General features: G+C 46.6%; 1 protein-coding gene across 1 annotated transcript in view; it reads right to left on the bottom strand.

Annotated features, from left to right (window-relative positions):
• LOC126088454 (discoidin domain-containing receptor 2-like) overlaps positions 1-18824 on the bottom strand; it is a 764950-nt gene that overhangs the window by 399897 nt on the left and 346229 nt on the right. The gene's annotated exons all lie outside the window — the stretch shown is intronic.

Genomic DNA, 18824 nt, shown 5'->3' with positions numbered 1-18824 from the left:
TTACAGAAGCTCTCCAGCAAACCATGCAGAACTAGCACTCCTGAAAGAAATCCTCCGCTGCAGAGTGAAAATCTCATTCTGGATACTTAAATGTTGTTCAGGTGATTCAATGTATCGATAAATAATAATACAACGAATACAATTTGAGACTGTGCGAACCGCGTCCCAGTTAGACGTCTGAAGCACGACCGATGGATTGGTCAGTGGTCTGTTAATGCCGCCGAAGATTTTGGTACAAGAGGCTCAGCGTGTGAGCGCCTAGCCGCAGCTTCTGAATGGAGGCGATCCTCGTCTTGGCGCTCTGCCGCCGCCGGTTGCCAGGTGTCTGACAATGCCGCCGGCCAGCGCTGGCGGCGGCGTGCAGCTGCAGCGGCGGCGGCGACCGCAGCGGTGGACACAGCAACAGTGAGTGCGCGTCACGCGCGTCGTTCCCCACAATTACACCGGGCCGCACAGCACTGCTGCGGTCGGCGCTGGGGCGGCTCGCCGCCCGGAAACTTGTTTAAATTAAACGGATGCGTAATTCACGTGCTGCAGCCGCCAAATGGAACGCGACAATTATGTTGCGTTTATATTTCGTTCGCGGTAGCTCACAGTGGCCACGACTGAAACGGACTGGTCTACATATTCGCCTGTGTGAAATACTTACGGGGAGAAACATTTAATCAGGGAACATTAGCTCATTTGTTCAACTCTGCGTAGCATAGCCTCCGTTTGTTGGAGCACTGCGAAAATCACGATGCTGAAGTCCCATACTCCTTGACAGAGCGTAGGGGACGATGCAGGAGACCCGCATTGCTTTACTAGACAAGAGCTGAAGGTAACACCTACACTCTGCTGTTATTTTAGATATTTCATCTGGTGCTACATGAGTTTTGTGTTGTGTTTCTTTGAATCATGCACATGCTAGTGCTCTGCTTCCATTAAGCAGACCTGGAGAATGAGAGGCGCTACCTTGTAATACGTTGGTACGCATACGTCAGCATCGCTACTCAAAATGCTTCAAAAAAACAGGATTCTTCCAGTGCTCGTCCCTCGGGTTCTATTGGTGAGGCAAGTGTTTTGGATAGCACTTCGCCAGGGACCATTTGTACACTCAACAGAAGGGTCGTCTTGGTGTCAGTATCCTACGTTCAAGATAACAGAATCAATATTACGCACTCCCCCCTGCTTACGCAATTGGAGTAAATCGGTTCGTTCCTTTTGCGGGTAATCTGGGCTACGTTGGATCTTGTAAGGGGTCCGTAGGCCCTTACTATAACTTTGCACTCGACACAGGTCGATAGGGCGAACAATCGATTGTGACGTGTTGCAAGCGTGAGTGTAGAGTTGCGCCAGAGTGGTTGGCGGGTATATGTGTGTGAAGGCCATTGTTGAAATACAGGGCTTTAACGGAGAAGGGTACGCTATCGCCGTGGTTAGACCCCTATGTAATAGATTAATACCGGGAAAGTGACGTTACTAGTGACAATATTTGGTTTCGCGTCTACCGCGCCGGCCTAACCTTGGATTGCAGTGTTGGGTGCAGTGATGGATTAGCGTGTGACGATAAAGGAAAATGAAGAAAGCCTGTGCTGAGATTAGCCGTAATTAGATATGTATGGCGAAGGCAGTGGCTGTCTCCTTTCTTGTGTTTTGAGAAGAATATAATTTCGTAATTACTAAAACTGTGTTGGTGTTTCTCATTACCAGACATTCAGTATTATAGTATTGAACAGGAAACTGGAAAGTAACAACTTCCGTAGCAGTCAATTCCAATTACCAGCCCCATTAGGTTCACGTTCATGTTAATAATAAATATTGGACTGCTATTCGATCAGATTAGGTCGGGATAAAAATCGGAGGTGTTACAATCTTAAGGCGCAAACGGAGCGCAATTTTTGGTGGCTGCATAGTGTTGCATAGTACTGCACCATTAGTTCATGGCCCTTTCCTTAGAAAACCACTTTTTCGTACCAAAACCGAGCCGCCGATTCCAACACTGCTACGCACATATAAAGTGTCTGAAATATTTACGATGTATTTCAGAGATCCAGATCTCGAACAACGTTGAAACTTTTCTATATGTTTATCCGCTTCCGAGGTAGAAAACTTCAAAGTTACCCTACCAGTACACGTAAAATACGCATGTAAAATCCGGTGTGAGGCGAAAGCGTAGTTTATTAAGTGGCATTGCACGAAGAAATATGCTGTAAAGTGTCTCCCTTATCGTCAGAAGGGCTATGGGAGCCCCATATTATAGTGCTAAATCACATGCAGAATTTTTGTGCCTGGATCAATGGTCTGGGAGGAGAGGTCGTCAGGAATGGGAAATATTTTCGTGGCACTTGCTGGCTGATTTGGTCGTTTTGGAAGGAACAATGGATGAAAACAAGTATTCATCTATGATCAGAGACCATCTCCATCCCTACATGCTATTTGTTTTTGCTCGGCAGGACGGTGTAGACCACCAGGACCACACATCTCGCAGTGTACGGGAGTGGTTCGAAGAGCCCAGGGTGAGTTTATCGCTGTCCTCAGGCCACCAAACACCTCGTATTTAAACCCAATTGAGAATCTGTGGGACCACCTCAATCGGGCTGTTGGCGCCATGGATGCTCAACCGAGAAATTTATCGCCGCTCGCCACGGCACTGGAATCGGCATGGCTCCACGTCACTGTCAGTACCATCGAGAACCTCCTTAACTTACTGCACGCCGGCATTGAAAAGGTTGTTATTCATGCCACTGGCAGATGGCCACATTAATGTACTTTCTTCTGCTTCTGGTTGTCTGCTTTCCCCACGGCTGTATTAAAGAGGCCGCTCTCTCCAAATCGATCCTGACTGGCGTCCTCATACGTTTAACGATTATGACTGAATCCACCCATTAGCTGCCGATAGTACAGTTAAACAATACTTGATATTATGGTGTAGTTACGCGCAGTCCATTACGTTTATTAATGGTGAATATCAGCTTGTAGTCCTTGCATGAAACTCAGATACTCGTATACATGACAATCGCTTTCTAACGATGTGGTTCTTCTTACATAGCAGCTTTCTCCGCGAACAGACTGAGAGGGCTCAAATGCAACGATTCACGTAATCTATGTCCGTCATGACTTAAAAATGGCCTTTCAACAATTCCCTTACATACACTGAATGCTACTTGCACTCCTAAGGCTGTCCTTATTATGAAGGACTTACTGAGTTCATTTGTGTCGAGAGGCTTCTGTGAATTTGCGAACCTGTTTCGATTCTTCATAAGCAAATATTCTGTTTACCAGACGACGGTGCGAATCTGAACCTGATGCGTTCTGGCTCTCGCGAATGGTTTTGGGAGGTACGTCGCACAAGATGTCTACCCAAGATCAGGTAAATCCCTTAAATGAAGGACCATCCAAGGAGCATTGCATCGGGTCTGGGTAAGTCTAAATTGTCGAAATTGATGGCTAAGATGTGATTTTGAGTTTACTATCATGCTCCTGACGCTACAATAGTATGATTCTGGCCTTGTGACATGGACAGTTATTGTTCTGGAGGATGCCATCACCGTCACGAAAGACATCAAACATGATTGCATGTAGCTGGTCCGCAATAGCGTCCACCTAGTTCATAGATGGCATGGGGGTCTTTGACAACTATCACAGGTCCCATGGAGTCACAGATGAATTTCCCCCGAAGCCTAATACTATCACTACCAACCAGCTTCCGTTGCAGGGTGCATATCAGGAACAGCTGATCGTCTGTATGACGGCGTATATGGACGTGACGATAGACCTAGTATAACAAGAGATAAAACTGTCGTTAGATCCGCCACGATTCTCCGCCCGTCCTGCTTTACTGGGCGGACTAATTAGTCTCAGGCAGAAACGCCCTGTTTTGAGGCATAGGCGACAAATACCTTGTCGCCTACTCGTTGTTTCACCGTCTTGTAACTACTTTCCATTCATGCTCACGAAAGTACAAATAGTACGCTAACTGATACTCGTTCGCAAGCACCGGGCTATGATAGTTTGACCTTCGTGAAAGTCACTTATGTCAGTGGATATCCACTTCTCTGGGATTTTCCTCCCCTCCGTCTCTGCTCCTCCGGTTATATACTTCCTTCACCGCGTGAAGTTCCGGCAGCACCACAAGGCAGCATTCGATCTCACGATGGACAGTGGTCTTAACGTGCTAAGTTAACAGTGTATTAACAATAATACTAAGCAATATGATACCTCTAAAATTAGTTTTCAATTGCACGTATCTGTACTAAGACTTTTTAATGACTAGAACGATCAGAGTTTTTCCCAAATATACAAAATGCTCCAGAGACCTTTGACTGATTGTTGCGAGACTGGCGGCTGTCATTACACATATTCTGTATGGAGTCTAACGAGTTTGCCATCTGGTGCAGTGGACTTTACTTTATCGAGGATTTGCTGCTACTAGTTTTCAATCACTCGTTCAGCTATTACAATGTGATTCTCGACTTACTCAAAATATGAGGTCGTTACGAAAACGAAGGGAGTATATGAAAGCAGACTTAAGGATAAAGTGTAATTTGATATCCTTGTAAGCAGATATATAATTCACGTTGAACAAGGACGTCGATAGGTATCAGATGTAGTAGTACTGAAAGAACCATCTCAGCATTTCCCGACAATGATTTATCGAAATTCGATTTTACCCATTACAAGAGTGACAGTTATAACAATAGTTTCGTTTTTAATATAAAAAGCATCTGCTCTGACCAGTCACGTTAGGTACATTTAAGGGGCAGTGAAATGAAAACAATATACATATATATATATATATATATATATATATATATATATCGGCGTAAGTGCGAGTACGACTCGATCACTCAAGGTTCCGTAGGAACTTAATTATGTGCACAGAAAGTTGATCCATCCTTTAAATCGAGAATCTACACCAATGTTGCCTGTTATCGATGCTGATACTGCCACGATTTCGGTCCCCAGAATTCCAAGGATTTCTGTACTAATAAGAAATATTTTTTCACGTGATATAATTACAGATTATCAAATTTTGGATTTCTTTCCTTCCTTGTAATGTGACACCTTGCTTCTTTCCATATTTCATGATTCTGTGTCAGCGGGAGGTACCTCACAGATTTTGATGAGAGATTTTTCATCAGAATACGTGGCATAAAGGGACATGTCTTTTGACTGCTTTCCCTTCGAAGCTTGAGTTTTTTTACATCGCCAAGGTATGATAGACAGTTTGCGCCATAAATTTCAACTTGACAGGTCTTACCACTCCTGAGAAAAGGGGGCTTTACAGGCGGAGCGACGAACAGACAGACAGTCATATAACAAAAGAAATATTTCTTTCGTGTGATTTAGTTACAAATTAACACTTTTTGGATTTTTTTCGTTTGCTTCTACTGTGAGACCTTGGTCCTTGTCGAATTTCATGATTCTATGTCAAGTAGTGGTACCACATAGATTCTGATGAGTCAAAATATGTAACATAAAAATATATCAAAATATGTAACATAAAAGGCACTGATTTAGAAGCGTGCATGTATTACAGAGCCAAAGGAATGTAAACCGTACTATGTGATAGAAATATCAACTTAATGCGTTTACCCCTTTCTAGGGAAAGGCGCTTTTAACAATCAGAGAGACAGACAGACAGTCGGACAGACAACAAAGTGATACTATAAGGATTCCGCTTTTATCGACTGACTTACGAAAGCCTGAAAAATCAGTAAACTGTTTTTTGTTCTAAAGTAATGGCCATAGCTCTTAATACATTATCCAACTGTGAGACAGGACGGTCAGTGCCTTCACGGAAAAATGTTTGCGGTTGCCTATGGAACCATGATTGTACATGAAAAAATTCCCACAGCCGAGTTTGTACTCTTGCTACAGTACTGCAGTTTAAAAATGCGATTTGTTATGTCGGAGGTCCTGTATTGTCCTGGTAACTTCAAGAAAATATTTACGTTCTGACAGCTTGATGTACACTACTGGCCACTAAAATTGCTACACCAAGAAGAAATGCAGATGATAAACGGGTATTCATTGGACAAATATATTACACTAGAACTGACATGTGATTACATTTTCACACAATTTGGGTGCATAGATCTTGATAAATCAGTACCCAGAACAACCACCTCTGACCGTAATAACGGCCTTGATACGCCTGGGCTTGGGTCAAACAGAGCTTGGATGGCGTGTACAGGTACAGCTGCCCATGCAGCTTCAACACGATACCACAGTTCATCAAGAGTAGTGACGAGCCAGTTGCTCGGCCACCATTGACCAGACGTTTTCAGTTAGTGAGAGATCTGGAGAATGTGTTGGCAATGCAACAGGCGAAAATTTTCTGTATCCAGAAAGGCCCGTACAGGACCTGCAACATGCGGTCGTACGTTATCCTACTGAAATGTAGGGTTTCGCAAGGATCGAATGAAGGGTAGAGCCATAGGTCGTAACACATCTCAAATGTAACGTCCACTGTTCAAAGTGCCGTCAATGCGAACAAGAGGTGACCGAGACGTGTAACCAATGGCACCCCATACCATCGGGTGAAACGCCAATATGGCGATGACGTATACACGCTTCCAATGTGCGTTCACAGCGATGTAGCCAAACACGGATGCGACCATCATGATGCTGTAAACATAACCTGGATTCATCCGAAAAAAATGACGTTTCGCCATTCGTGCACCCAGGTTCGTCGTTGAGTACACAATCGAAGGCGCTCCTGTCTGTGATGCAGCGTCAAGGGTAACCGCAATCATGGTCTCCGAGCTGACAGTCCATGCTGCTGCAAACGTCGTCGAACTGTTCGTGCAGATGGTTGTTGTCTTGCAAACGTCCCCACCTGTTGACTCAGGGATCGAGACGTGGCTGCACGATCCGTTACAGCCATGCGCGTAAGATGCCTGTCATCTCGACTGCTAGTGATACGAGACCGTTGGGATCCAGCACGGCGTTCCGTATTACCCTCCTGAACCCATCGATTCCATATTCTGTCATTGGATCCCGACCAACGCGAGCAGCAATGTCGCTATACGATAAACCGCAATCGCGATAGGCTACAATCCGATCTTTATCAACGGCGGCAACGTGATGGTACGCATTTCTCTTCCTTACACGAGGCATCACAACAACGTTTCACCAGGCAACGCCGGTCAACTGCTGTTTTTGTATGAGAAATCGGTTGGAAACTTTGTTCATGTCAGCATGTTGAAGGTGTCACCACCGGCGCCAACCTTGTGTGAATGCTCTGAAAAGCTAATCATTTGCATCTTCTTCCTGTCGGTTAAATTTCGCGTCTGTAGCACGTCATCTTCGTGGTGTAGCAGTTTTAATGACCAGTAGTGTACGTTTATAGCGGGTATGAGTGAACGTCGACGATGCATTGCCGTTCACTATTCTTGAGGTTCCCAGGACGACGCACAAATGGGAATCTTGTATACTTCTGGCAAATTCAAACTGTGTGCCACACCGGAATTCGACGCAGAACCTTGCATTTCGCTGCTTCTGTTCATACCTGAGCAACCCAGGCGGGAGTCATGACCCGCAATCGTACATTTACATCTGATAATACATCCCTGTACATAGTGAGCTTCTCGTGCCCCGTCTGGACTGATGAGTCCGTGTCCGCAAAAGTTCCGGGGTTGAGTCCCGGAGCAGCATACAGTTTCAACTTGCCAGGAAGGTTTAAAACAGTGCACACCGCGCAGCAGTGAGAAAGGTTCATTCAGGGAACAATTTATTTAACGAATCGCGTTGTGGACCTGTATTTGAAACATGCACCTCCTGAATACTACCCACTGCCGGCCGAAGTGGCCGAGCGGTTCTAGGCGCTACAGTCTGGAACCGCGCGACCGCTGCGGTCGCAGGTTCGAATGCTGCATCGGGCATGGAGGTGTGTGATGTTCTTAGGTTAGTTAGGTTTAAATAGTTCTAAGTTCTAGGGGACTGATGACCACAGAAGTTAAGTACCATGGTGCTCAGAGCCATTTTAACCTTAATCACTAGGCCATCTTAACTTGTAAAAAACTAATGACACCCCCAGTATCTAGGATGGACCCACAAACAAACACCAACAGAAATCTCAAGTGACTACACATTTGTATTTAACATTTTTTTACTTTTTACCGTGTCAGTTATGTTGGACAACGAAAACGGACTGTGTCTCGAGTTTTGTAGCGGCAGTTTCTGTTCAGCTCTGAAAGATTACGGCAGGATGCTCCAATCATTGCGAGAGGATGGTAGGGAAGTGACGTCTGCTTGCGATGTTGAGCGGCGTGCGCCTGTTTCGCAGCGCCTCCAGGCCGGGACACGGCGGAAGGCGGAGCCGGCACGTAATCTCATTGGAATTTAATTACGCGCCCCAGAGGGCGGTAGGGCCTGTGTAAATCATAACCGCAGCCAAACAGGAGCACCAGAGATGGACTCGCCGTTGCGCGGAGTTCGGCCGCCCGTGCCGGCGCCCGCGTGGGGCTGCAGATGCTGCCGCTATTCATTTCGTGCTCCGCTGTCTCCCATTTACCTGAGGGCGTTGCCTCTGGGTAGGCTGAATCTGCTCTTGCTGTGAGATCGAGCAGGAGTATGCCGTTATATGTTACAGATACACCTGCAAACAAGTTATGTTGTTTATCATTATTTTCTGTAACAGGTACATAAAAACACCGTCCGAACAGGCCTTGAAGGCGACCGGCCGCCACGTTATCCTCATCCCTTATGCGTCACCGTATGTGGATACGGAGGGGCACGTGGTCAGCGCACCGCTCTTCTCGCCTTTGTCAGTTTTCGTGACCGGTGCCGCTACTCCTCAATCAAGTAGTTCCTCAATTGGCCTCACAACGACTGAGTGTACCCCGCTTGCCAACAGCGCATGGCTAACCCGGATAGTGACCCATCCAAGTGCTAGCAAAGCCCTACAGTGCTTAACTGACAGGAATCAATGTTACCTCTGCGGCAAAGCCGTTGGCAAGTGAGTTCATAGGCAAAATAAAAATATTATCCTTGGTGTATCATAACTAGAAGCAAACCTGACAAGGGTAAAAGTATACGACAATAAAAGCAAAAACGTTAACAAACACCGTTCACACCCCTACATGCATAACACGCCACATCCGGCCCCTGCCGCAAACAACCAGACACTGACACAGATCCTGTTCTGGAATGCAGACGGGATCAACAACAAAAGGGCAGAATTTGCCGCGCTCATGAAGCGTAAGGGTATCCTTATCGCACTACTGAGCGAAACTAAGCTCAAACCACGCAACCAGCTAAACTTCACCGGCTACTGCGCCTATCGCAGTCATAGGACCGTTGCTATTCACAATATACATAAATGACCTGGTGGATGACATCGGAAGTTCACTGAGGCTTTTTGCAGATGATGCTGTGGTGTATCGAGAGGTTGTAACAATGGAAAATTGTACTGAAATGCAGGAGGATCTGCAGCGAATTGACGCATGGTGCAGGGAATGGCAATTGAATCTCAATGTAGACAAGTGTAATGTGCTGCGAATACAGAGAAAGATAGATCCTTTATCATTTAGCTACAAAATAGCAGGTCAGCAACTGGAAGCAGTTAATTCCATAAATTATCTGGGAGTAGGCATTAGGAGTCATTTAAAATGGAATGATCATATAATGTTGATCGTCGGTAAAGCAGATGCCAGACTGAGATTCATTGGAAGAATCCTAAGGAAATGCAATCCGAAAACAAAGGAAGTAGGTTACAGTACGCTTGTTCGCCCACTGCTTGAATACTGCTCAGCAGTGTGGGATCCGTACCAGATAGGGTTGATAGAAGATATAGAGAAGATCCAACGGAGAGCAGCGCGCTTCGTTACAGGATCATTTAGTAATCGCGAAAGCTTTACAGAGATGATAGATAAACTCAAGTGAAGACTCTGCAGGAGAGACCCTCAGTAGCTCGGTACGGGCTTTTGTCAAAGTTTCGAGAACATACCTTCACCGAAGAGTCAAGCAGTATATTGCTCCCTCCTACGTATATCTCGCGAAGAGACCGTCAGGATAAAATCAGAGAGATTAGAGCCCACACAGAGGTATACCGACAATCCTTCTTTCCACGAACAATACGAGACTGGAATAGAAGGGAGAACCGATAGAGGTACTCAAGGTACCCTCTGCCACACAGCGTCAGGTGGCTTGCGAAGTATGGATGTAGATGTAGATGTAGATATCGTACCGACCGACCGGACGGCTCTGGTCATGGCGGAACAGCCATCATCATACACACAAACATTGTGCTCCCTGAACTTGAAAAACTAGAGGCAACCGCCGTCAGGGTCTTATTCGACGGAGCCTACAGTACACTGGTGTCAGTATACAACAGCCCTAAAAACATCAAAACACCTGACATCAGCACAATACTCAACATATCATCGCGCGTAACCGCACCCGGACTGGAACTCATGTATTCGAAACTCCAACGGAAAGAAACTATAATAACACGCACTAGGACGAAACTACATCACACTAGCGCCGACCGAACCGACGCACATTCCTTACCGGAGGGGTTACAAGCCAGACGTGTTAGACATGGCCCTCATCAAGCGCATAACAACGATACTCATCGTTGCTGTTGAAAACGATCTGCCCTCAAATCACCAACCCGATATACTGTACATTGCAGAAACACTACAGAAGCACATGGAATATCGCAGGATGTTAGACTACACGCGCGCGAATTGGACGCTGTTCAAGGAAACGCTTGACAGTCGCATCCCATCCACCCACGCGATTAACAAGACAGCTCAAATTGATGAGACAGTTGAAACCCTCACCAGCGCCGTCCAAAACGCAATAACCGACACCATACCGATCCACACACCACAACAAAACAGTGCCGCCCTGTCCCAGGAGATCCTGGGCCTTATCTCAATGAGGAACCACCTCAGGAGACATTGGCAGCGTACCAAGCGCCAGCACTTCAAACAGCACATGAACAGGCTCCAGGGAATAATCCGGGACAAAATACAAACATTTAAAAAACAACAGTGGGACCAGAAATTCGAAGGGCGTGTGGCAGATGGCCCGAGACTTCACCCGGGAGAAACTGTACACACCCACGCTACAAGGGCCCGACGGACCTGCATATTCTGTGGAAGAAAAAGCGGAACTGATGACTCTCACATTCGCAGCGTCATTCACACCGAACCTGGATCCCTCAGACCCAGCATTCACACTTGCGACCGACCAGGAGGTCCCACGCATCCTGGCCCAACCAGCGCGCAACATCATCCGACAAGCTAGTACAGCTGAAGTCAAATGGGCCATCATGCATACCACCGCTAGGAAGGCCCCTGGTCACGATGGCATTCAAAACCGTGTCCTCCAGGAGTTCACGGACAAAGCTGTAGACTACCTAACACACATCACGAATGCCATACTTAAACACCAACACTTCCCCGCCTTTTGGAAGACGGCCAAGGTCCTGATGTTCAGGAAGCCGGGGAAAGATCACTCCCTCCCACAAAATTACCGACCCATCAGTCTGCTGAGCGCGCTCAAGGTCGTTGAGAAGGTAATACTAAAACGACTCACGAGGCACTGTATCACAAACGACACCTTGACACCGGAGAAATTCGGTTTCAGGAATCACCACTCAACAACACAACTACTCCTCTGCGTCGTTGAATACATAACACACGGATACAACCCAAACGAAGCAACTGGGGCGGTGTTCCTGGACATCGAAAAGGCTTTCGATGGTCTATGGCACAACGGCCTTATACGCAAAATCAGCGACGCAGGGTTCCCCTACGGGCTCGTACGTCTCATACACTCATATCTCACGGACAGGAGTTTCAACACCGACGTGCGTGGCAAACAATCGACACGACATGGTATCCAAGCAAGAGTACCCCAATGAAGCATCCTAAGGCCCTTACTGTTTAACCTCTACATTAACGGCCTCCCTGCTACACACAACACGACGGTGGCAATCTACGCGGACGAAACTGCCATCCTTGCGCAAGATTTGAAGCCGTCTAACATTAACTCACGACTACAGACTGCACTCAGAGCGGCAGAGCCTTGGCTGGTGAAATGGCGTGTTAGAGTAAACGTCGACAAGTGCGAAGCCGTTCTGTTCACTGGAAGACCGAAACTACTGTTCAGACATCAGCACTGCAACCCAATAACACTACATGCACGCCCAATATGTATCCGCGAGAAGGTCAAATACCTCGGTGTCTGGCTGGACCGGAAACTACTCTGGGGGGACCACATTCAACACGTGACCAACAAAGCAAACGCGAGGCTCAAACAACTCTACCCTATGCTTAACAGGCGTAGCACACTGAATAGGAGGGTGTCTAGGTCCACGTACATGACACTTATTCGACCCCTGATGACGTACGCATCCCCTGTCTGGGGATACGCTGCTCCCACACGCCTGCGCCGTCTGCAGCTCATACATAAAAAAGTACTCAGAATCTTAAGCAACGCTCCTCGCTACACACGCACCGCGGAACTTCACCTGGAATATTGGCTAGATACCACGTTTCAGGTATTCCAAAAACTCTCCACACGAGTGTACAATAACACGAGACACTCGCGCAACCCGTTTATCCTTTCTCTGGGTAACTACGACCACAACCATAGATGGAAACATAAAAGACCAAAGACACTATTGGCAAGGAAATAAACATCTATGGTACATAGCACGCTAACACAACAGTACTGGCGAGCCCCTGCAACACAGCTACTACTGGTAACCACAGATGCTCGACCCGCCAAAAAACAGGCAACCGCAGGGAAACCGTACTGTACACAGCACGCAAACCAGCCACACACACCCCCTACACTGTGAGCCCATCTACGACCGATGGCCAACTAATTTATGACAACCTTGAACTGTTACAGGGACCCAGCAACTGCAGCAAGCCCCACGAGCTTCCGCAACAACAAAGGTAACGATGCACGGTATCTCGCATTACCATAACCACACCTTGCATGCACTGTCACATATAGCATGCCGCTACTGCCCCTACTACCCGTCCTACTGTCGCAGAGGTTTTTTTCCCTTGGCGCTTGCCTTGGCATTTTTTTTTCTCTGCCCTTACAACCGCTACCCTTCGATCGCTTTCGTCCACTTTCTATCTCCTGATGGACCAAGTTAATGAGTAATCTTACCCAGACCCATGGATAACATCACAGCCCGCATCCTGTGACTCCTGATTCAAAAACTAACATGTTATACGGAGGTGACAGTAGAACTTTTGGTTTGCTCACCACGTTGCTGTGGGCATGGAGGGGCCCCATCTTTTGTGAAAAAAAATGGTAGCATTCAATACCGCGTTGATACACGTCGTGCACTGTGACATGTTTGCAGTCTTCTTAGCGGAGTTTTCATAAGGTTTTCGGATATCTGTAAGTCACCCAGTGTGTGAGGTGGTTTCGTGCGACAATCCACTGCAAGTTTCATTTGGTCCAAGGCATGCCTGTGTATGGTTGATCTCAGCAACACTAGTGGCTACTCGATTCAAATCTGCCACGGGGCAAGATGTGATCGGACGTTATCATATTGAAAGACGAATTACTGCCGACCAGTTTCCTGCAGGCCAGCCCGTAATGTGCCCCAGTGTGCTCCAAGACAAAGTTTTTCAGTCCTCTATAAACGACAAATAATCTGAACCACGATATCAATTGGTAGCTCTTCCAGGTACTTCAGAAAAGATATCAGACCGATTTCTGTGGTTGCTGGAACTACTGGTACGCCGTCGCCATTCTGTGTGTCACCATTGCTTCTAATGCCCCCTTCCAAAGGTTGATATGGCGGAAAGCACAAATCAGCGAAACAAAAATGGTTTGGAAACCGAAGAAAAATTGGGAACAGAAAGAAGAACGGAGAAACGCAAAACGAAAACTTTTGATGTGGAAGAACCAAAAGAGGCAAGCCGTAAAGAAAGCGAAGAAGCAGAAAGGCTAGACAGACTTAGAAAAGTTGAGAAAATAAGAACAAAAAAACACAGACTAAGCACGTAGATTTGTAACAGGCTATATTCAGACTTGTTACCGAAGGAGACATGGATCCAGTGTCCATCTTGTCGTGGTTGGGCTCATGAACAACGTTCCAGTGCTAAGAAAGAAGACAACTACTTCGTTTGCGATTTCTGTTCTTAATAATGTGTTTCTCTGTTTCTATTAGAACCAGTTATTGACAACATTGTCTGTATTACTGGAGTGCTTTGAAAATCTGAAGTTCTTCGTCAAAATCAACTTTTGGCTTGTAAACGTTTTCATATATTCTTTTTTTAAGAATAACATTTTTTCAATGTTTTCCCATTCATTTAAATGGGTACCCACATTTTACCCCACGGATAGTGCAAAACAGGGTATCTTCCAATTTTGTTTATGGTGAGATGGTTCATTTTCGGCTGAAACCGGACTATTATGTTGTTAAATGTATAAGAGATCTGAATAATCTTAATTTGCAAACTTATTGACCACTGACAAACTTGTATATGATTTAAAAGTTACTGAATGTTTTTCCCCACTTTCCTGAGGGTTATGCAAAACTTAGTTCTTTGGCATCGTTGTCTATGCGAGCTAGTTATCGCTTCCACACGACACTCATACCGTTAGACAATTTACCCTGCTTGCTCTTATTTTGTTTTTATTTTGTTGTTATTCCTTTTGTATTTACTTTTTTGTGTAGCTGAACTGTCGCTGAGCCTCTAATGATCTCGAAAACGACGAGTCATTGTCACTGTTTCCTCCGAGACTGTGTAGGGGCAGGTTCATCCACGACGATAGCAGAACCTCCTACAAGTAGCTGACAGGCAGTCTGTGCGGAGCCGCTGCTCGGCACTGTGCATAGCTGGCGGCGAACAGTTGACAAGCGGGTAGCCCGCTGCTCGCTTGGCAGGCGCAGTGCAGCGGCAGCCTCGCCTACCCGGCGGCACGCGACCTATGTAAGCGTGGCTCTGGCTCCCCTAGCTCCCCCCCCCCCCCCCCACCTCTTCCTTTCCCTTCCCTTCCACACCTTTATTGATCACCTGCGGGCAGCAGCGCACCTTCGCCTCCGTCCGACTTGTGGTGGCCTTTCCAAGTTGTACCCCAAATGCCGCAGAGCAGTAGGACACGTCGAGTCCAGATTTCCGCTTTCCGGACGGCAACGTTTACGTGGCCACACACGCACGAAGCTGTTCACTGTGATTATAATCGACATCATTCAAAAAATCGAGCGGTTTCTGGATATCTACACCCTCAGAGGTCTTGGTCGTATAATCACTTTCTTGCTAGTCCAGATTAACTTTTCCCGTTTCGCCTCGTGGTTTCACAGTTTGTCTCCAAACCTTCCACGCTTCCGTTCCGTTTAGCCTCATATTACACTGCATCACCATATTTGTTAACTATCCTTTCGTTTCCAGTTTATTGCTGTGTAACTCGCCACCCACGTAAGAAATCTCAAAATCACATAACGAGTTAGCGCAATGAATAACTTACTGGATTTAGGAAGAACCGAGCTCATATACCCAACCACACACCCCAATTTCGGTTTTCCTAAATCAATTCTTAATAATGCCGCGATGCTTCCTTTGTAAAGACTACCAATGAACTCTTGCTGCATCAAATGAAGACAAACTTCAGACCTACATCCACATCTACATCGACGTCTACACTCCGCAATTCATCTTTAAGCATGTGGTGGAGGTACTTGTGTACCAATGTCACTTCCTGCCTTTCCTGTTCCAGCGCACGAGCAGAAAGTTTGTTGGGAGTTTCCGTATGAGCTCCAATTTTACCTCCATGGTCTTTCCACGGCATATACCTATGAGGACGCAATATATAGGTTGTTTCTGCTAGGAACGTATGCACGGCATGTCTGTTACATCTCCGTTAAGCGATTACCACCGGAGTCATATCAGTATGTCCTTGATCAAACCTGACTTGCAACTCTGCTATGGTTTTCTCTATACTCAGTCATTTGGTGTAAGTCCCGTATTGTACTTAAACATCTGCCGAAAGAGGGTTTTATGGGCGACATCTTTCGCGGATGGACTATAATTCCAGACAGCTCTGCCTATGAACCTCCGTCTGATATCATCCTACGATTAGCTTTATGAGGGTTGTGTCACATTAAATCGCTCCGTTCTCATACTCTGAGATGCTTAATGGATGTGACTGGTTCCAATAATTGTTCAACAATTGCATAGTAACACAGTACCAGGATTTTCGGCCTATTTGTGCAGAATTCATTACGTTTGTTTATGTTGAGCGGCAACTTTTAATCCTGTAAATAAGCGGAAAAAAATCTGCAGCTGCTACTGCATTTCGCTATGATTTTTCAGCATTGCTACTTCTGTGTGTATGTTATCATCCATGAACGAATTCACACAGCTTTCGACATTACCTGTTATTCAGGATTGAACGCGCAAGTTTATTTAACGGACATCTACAGCTAAAAAGTTGACGTTCGGTAAAAACACCGCTGCAGTTGTATCCTTACCTTATTTAAAAAGTAAGACCGGTTTCGTAATGTTAGGTACATCATCAGGTGAAGGCAATTACAACATGATGCTACAGTACATTTAATGTTAAACTTCTTCCTCAACTGGCGGAATTTTATTCCATTCTAAACATCACTCCGCACCTCGTGATTCATATGGAATAGGGACCATAGCAGGAACCATGTGATAGTGGATACGACGAGCCGAGTACAGGCCAGCCTCGCGATTAACGGCGAACCGGTCGTGAATTTTAAGTAAAGAAACCATATAGATGCAGCGGTGTTTTTAGTCAACCTTATCCACTGTGTCATTTAGGAAGAGTGGAGCTCATATCCCTCGACGATCAACCAAATTTTGGTTTCCCGTGATTTTACAATTCAGTTTCTTTGTTTCGTTAGGAAAAAAGTGATTATAATTTTGGTCACTTCATCATCATCATCATCTTCTTCTTCTTCTTCCTTTCTTCTTATGCTACAGCCTGTTTCCCTCAGTACCCCTCAGTCTGCCCTGAGATTTTCATTCCATTTTTTTCGTGGACGGCCAACACGTCTTTTACCAGCTTGTGATTTAATTCTTACTATTTTCACAGTATTCCTTTCACCCATCCTGTCTATGTTCCGTTCCATTCATGCTTTCTGTTATATACCCACTCAGTAATTAAATCCACTTTATATCCTTTTCTAACGCCTTTATATCTCTCTCTATCTCTCGGTGTCTTCCCTGCAATCGTTTGCAGAATTTTCATTTCCGTGGTTTCCGAAAGTCTTCTAGTTTTTTATGTATCAGGTCTTGTCTCAGCTGTGTATGTGACAACTGACATGGGATATTATTGGCTTTGCATCTTTTCCTGTACTCTTGTCTTTCCAAACAGTCTCATTTAAGTACCCAGCCACTTTGATTGCTTTTGATACTTGTCCTCTAACTTTTTTTTTACAAATCCATTTCTGGACAGTTCAATTACCATATATTTAAATGTCACTACCTACTGAATGACTTGTCCAACCACTTCCAGCTTGCATCAAGTTGGTTCCACAGGTATGGTCATGCATTTAGTCTTATGAGTGGACATGACCATTTTTATGTTTTTGACTGCCTTCATCAATATACACTCCTGGAAATGGAAAAAAGAACACATTGACACCGGTGTGTCAGACCCACCATACTTGCTCCGGACACTGCGAGAGGGCTGTACAAGCAATGATCACACGCACGGCACAGCGGACACACCAGGAACCGCGGTGTTGGCCGTCGAATGGCGCTAGCTGCGCAGCATTTGTGCACCGCCGCCGTCAGTGTCAGCCAGTTTGCCGTGGCATACGGAGCTCCATCGCAGTCTTTAACACTGGTAGCATGCCGCGACAGCGTAGACGTGAACCGTATGTGCAGTTGACGGACTTTGAGCGAGGGCGTATAGTGGGCATGCGGGAGGCCGGGTGGACGTACCGCCGAATTGCTCAACACGTGGGGCGTGAGGTCTCCACAGTACATCGATGTTGTCGCCAGTGGTCGGCGGAAGGTGCACGTGCCCGTCGACCTGGGACCGGACCGCAGCGACGCACGGATGCACGCCAAGACCGTAGGATCCTACGCAGTGCCGTAGGGGACCGCACCGCCACTTCCCAACAAATTAGGGACACTGTTGCTCCTGGGGTATCAGCGAGGACCATTCGCAACCGTCTCCATGAAGCTGGGCTACGGTCCCGCACACCGTTAGGCCGTCTTCCGCTCACGCCCCAACATCGTGCAGCCCGCCTCCAGTGGTGTCGCGACAGGCGTGAATGGAGGGACGAATGGAGACGTGTCGTCTTCAGCGATGAGAGTAGCTTCTGCCTTGGTGCCAATGATGGTCGTATGCGTGTTTGGCGCCGTGCAGGTGAGCGCCACAATCAGGACTGCATACGACCGAGGCACACAGGGCCAACATCCGGCATCATGGTGTGGGGAGCGATCTCCTACACTGGCCGTACACCACTGGTGATCGTCGAGGGGACACTGAATAGTGCACGGTACATCCAAACCGTCATCGAACCCATCGTTCTACCATTTCTAGACCGGCAGGGGAACTTGCTGTTCCAACTGGACAATGCACGTCCGCATGTATCCCGTGCCACCCAACGTGCTCTAGAAGGTGTAAGTCAACTACCCTGGCCAGCAGGATCTCCGAATCTGTCCCCCATTGAGCATGTTTGGTACTGGATGAAGCGTCGTCTCACGCGGTCTGCACGTCCAGCACGAACGCTGGTCCAACTGAGGCGCCAGGTGGAAATGGCATGGCAAGCCGTTCCACAGGACTACATCCAGCATCTGTACGATCGTCTCCATGGGAGAATAGCAGCCTGCATTGCTGCGAAAGGTGGATATACACTGTACTAGTGCCGA

This window comes from Schistocerca cancellata, chromosome 1 (assembly GCF_023864275.1).
Source record: "Schistocerca cancellata isolate TAMUIC-IGC-003103 chromosome 1, iqSchCanc2.1, whole genome shotgun sequence".
Taxonomy (NCBI): Eukaryota; Metazoa; Arthropoda; class Insecta; order Orthoptera; family Acrididae; genus Schistocerca; species Schistocerca cancellata.
Note: the sequence above shows the minus strand (reverse complement) of the source record. Positions and strands in the feature narration are given on the sequence as shown.